The sequence below is a fragment of the Pituophis catenifer genome, unplaced genomic scaffold (assembly GCF_029215685.1).
Source record: "Pituophis catenifer annectens isolate HBS135680 unplaced genomic scaffold, rPitCat1.0.hap2 SCAF_2, whole genome shotgun sequence".
Taxonomy (NCBI): Eukaryota; Metazoa; Chordata; class Lepidosauria; order Squamata; family Colubridae; genus Pituophis; species Pituophis catenifer.
The window spans coordinates 265,249,286-265,253,774 of NW_027256882.1; positions in this window are offsets into that span (position 1 = coordinate 265,249,286).

Genomic DNA, 4,489 nt, shown 5'->3' on the forward strand with positions numbered 1-4,489 from the left:
AGAAGCTGTATCCTGGTACTTTGTAGAGAGTTGTAATTAATATCTGAATTCACCTCTCTCTTTAACTTTGGCCAACAAACATTTAGTCTTATTGGGCTTTGTTAATTTTTTCCTTAAGCAAAAATTATTTAATGCTGTTTTCATTTAAAACTGCTCTAAGCACAGGGAAATGAAAATAATCAAAAATTTGATAACTCAAAACCAAAAGAGTTTATCCTCATAAACTATGTGTGATAACTGATTAAAGTGTTTTGTTCATGTACTATTTGAAATAAACATTTGGATCTGTTTTTTCCAGGATGGAGTTGAATGATCTCCTCAAATTCCTAGGTAAGGTAAGAATAAATAAAAACAAACAATATATACATTGTCTATGCATTATCTAATGTATATTCTAGGACTTTGAATTTTTATTGTTTTAAATTATTATTTTAATTATGCTTTGAGTGCAGAATATATCATTATGCTTCATATGGTTGTAGATGTTTGCTACTTATTGCTCCTGGCTCTCATTGTTTCCTCCTGGAAAATGCTTTAAACCTGTTTCTCCAGCACAAATCTTATGCTTTATGTTGTTTAAAAATGATTAATGTGTGGATTTCTCACTTTTAACTTGTACCTAGTAATTATTTAATTATATACAGTATTTGTATGTTGCCTTGTGGAAGACTGTCAAGGAATATACAAAGCAATTAAGCAATCATCAAAGCATAAGTGAAATAATAATAATAATAATAATAATAATAATAATAATAATAATAATAATAATAATAATAAATAAAGGAGCCTGAGTGGCGCAGCAGACTAATGCTACTGTTAAAGGTAGTATTTAGCTTCCAGCTGCCTGCAATTACTGCGAGTTCAATTCTCACCAGGCTCAAGGTTGACTCAGCCTTCCATCCTCTCTAAGGTAGGTAAAATGAGGACCCGGTTTGTGGGGGCAATAAGCTGACTTTGTATAAAAATATACAAAAGTATGAAGGCTATTGCTTAACGCATTGTAAGCCGCCCTGAGTCTCTGGAGAAGGGCGGCATATAAATCAAAATAAAATAAATAAAAAATATAAATAAATAAATAAATTAGGCCAACTAAAAATATGCTCTGGGTTACCTTTCAGAAAGCAAGGACAGCAAGTATTAATTGTAATTTCCCAAGGAATACATTTTATAATTAATACAACAGCCCAAGAATCATTGCAAGTGGCAGTGTTTTCAAATGGACTCTTCTTAACATTTTAAAGAGAAGTCAGGTATCATAAAGCACCCCGCTCCATAGCTAATATCACTACCTTGAACAGAACTGAGAAAACAATATGGGGTCTATGTAGAGCTTTTAGGAAAGGATGATCCTCGTATTATCAGTTAGTAAATGATTCTATATTTTACATAAGCTGAATCTTTCCTGTGATCTTAGTTTAGGTATGACATAAGCAGGATATATATATAACTGCGGGTAAGATTGGTTCAGAACAGCCAACCTGTTCTACTACTATAGTCATGAAAATTTTTGAACATATATATGTATATTAATGAAACATTACAGTAAAGGATAAAAAGAATGTACTTATAATTTAAATGTATGGTTTTAAAAGTCACACCGTAGTTACAGAAACAAAAATAAGAACATAAAAATTAATACAGTACTTGCAGATGTCCTATTTTAGCACTATTTAATTACATCAAATTTTTGCTCTGATGCAACAATGAAACTCTTTATTTTTTATACTGTTTTCCTCTGATGAATCTTCCTTTTCTTCATTTTGCACTCACAAAGATTAGCACTTCAAGTACACCTGTGCTGGCCTCAATTGTGCATATACTTCCCTCACATTAACTGACTTTAAATTGCATTAAATGTGGCCTGGTATCAATTTACAATTTGCATTATCTAATATTGCATTATTCAAAGTTGCACTAATTGCAACCTACTTGTATAAGTATATCTTTTATTCTTGCTACCATTTCAAAATCGAAGGATAAGATCAATGAATTTTCTTTAACTATGAACCAATATTTCCAATATAAATCAAATCTCAATTCTTGAGACAGACTGTCTTCTGACTGCTGTTTAATCTTATTAACTTTCATCCAGCCCATTATTCAACCCACTGTTTAACTTTCAAAGATAACAGCTGCTTCCTTGGAGTAAGCTAATAAGAAATAATATTCCAATATGGCAGTGGAGCATTAAATAAATATCTGTATTCACTATGACTGGTGCCCATTAGAGTGGTGGAGAGAAGGCCAGACATTAGTTTTAGATGAGGCGGGTAAATAAGATTACCAATCTAAGCAGAGCGCTCCCTGGGTTATGAAATAGTCCAGGTCTTCTCTTGAATTTACATTTATTTTCTCCATAGCCTTATTTGCCTACTTAAATAATAACATTATGCAAACGAGGGAGACTACATGGTAACACCTGACAAATCAACAAACCAAAGCAATAAGGAAAGAGGTGGAGACTGTAGTGACTATATGTATGAGTGTCAGAAATTTGTTTGTATATATTACTTTGTGGATGCCAGACAAGAGCCTTGGTAGTACAGTGGTCTAAAGCACCCTGTTATTAAGACCAGCTGCCTGCAATTACTGCAGGTTCGAATCTTGCCAGGCTCAAGATTGACTCAGAAGGATGAAGGCTATTGCTTATTGTAAGCCGCCCTGAGTCTCCGGAGAAGGGCGGCATATAAATCAATTTTATAAAAAAAAAAAAAAAAAAAGTACAAAGAACAAGTGGGATGGTAAACCTTTAAGCAGAACACAGTCTATCACCTATCTGATTTTGGGTGTTGTAATTGAGGAACTTGCTTTATTTTGCTTTCCTCACTGGTATTTTAGATCAGGGGTCTCCAACCTTGGCAACTTTAAGACTTGTGGACTTCAACTCCCAGAGTTCCTCAGCCAGCTTTGCTGGGAGTTGAAGTCCACAAGTCTTAAAGTTGCCAAGGTTGGAAACCCCTGTTTTAGATAGTAGTTCTGGATGGCAATTTACAGCTGTGGATTCAGAGCTGCATTCTTTGAAGTATCATATTGGTTTGAAAGGAAATTGCGGATCACTCTACTCATTATGTGGAATGGATTATTGTTTTTTATCTGGCCGCTATCCTAATATGTGGACCAAGCTTCAACAATCGCTAAGTTGGGTGGGGAATTCTGGGAACAAAAGTCACCACCTTGGGAAGGCCCTTAGGTTAGGAAAGGTAACCTAAAAGTCTACCAAAATTATCACATTATTTGTCAACCTATTATAAAACTGTTGTAATAATTCAACATATTGAAACAAGCAAGAGTTGCCTAATATTTCTTTTTCTCCCAAAGGTGAATTGAGGAAGCTTTTGCTCTTTTTGTCCATTGCTTGCTTCACAGTGGGTAAGTTTTTATTCATTTAAAATATTTTTGATCTAAGAAAGTTTAGACTGATTTATCACTTAACTGTGTTGAATAATAATTAAAAAACAAAAAGGGTTGGATTAAAGTTGGTTATTCAATAAAAGACCTTTTTTTAGTGAAGCAGCTGTAAGAAAATGTATACTGTAAACATCTTTCCAACTCTTTTCCAGCAAAATAAATCCGTGTGACTAGTTATTTTACTTTACTTATTTAAATTCTGTCTTTTCTCAGTAGGCGCTAGTCAATAGGATGCATATAGCAATTCCATTAATAAAAATACTAGAAAATCATGAAAATATTAGTCACAATATGTTTTTGAGATAACTAAAGGAAGACATATGGTGTTAGGAATTCAGTCCAAATAACCTAAACATGGTAGGTAGGATAATTGATAGAGCCCTCATTCTGCAGGACATGATGGGTTCAGTCTTCCTGGGAATATTTCTCAGTTTCATTAAGCAAGTCATAACTCCTAGTTATGTTATTGTACATTCTTCAGATTTAAGCCGCTTCAGATGTTCCAATCTTGCTTTTCTTTTAGTGATTAATTGACCCATACTCTCCAAAGATTAGGCATGAGTGCCTTCTAGTGGCTGCTGGTTATTTCCAACTTATTTCTTTTTATTTTCTCCACAGAGTCTGCCTTTAAATGCTTTTTACCCAACAAAGGTAAATGCCAACCCTATCACTTGGATCTTCTTTTTCTTGCTAAGGTTTCTCCCACTGTTCTCCAGGCACTGGAGCTGAGACTGCTATGCATGTAAGCCCTTGTGCCACTAAAAACATTTGTGTAATGAAGAGATACCTTTTCACTGCCTGCATTTTAATCTAAATTGATCGAAATCATGCTTGCCAAATTAATTAAGAAATGAAAAGGCAAATCTTTGTATTTACTATTTAAATGTGGTCTGCACCTGGATTCAAACACTCTGTAAAAATTGTGGATTAAACAGAACAGAAAGTATTGATGCTTTTGAAATTTGCTGTTGGAGGAGGTTCCCAGGAATACAGAGGACAACAAACAAAGGTATCCCTGAACAAATCAACCCAGAGTTCTTATTCAAGTCACAAAATTCAAATTATCCTATTTAGACACACT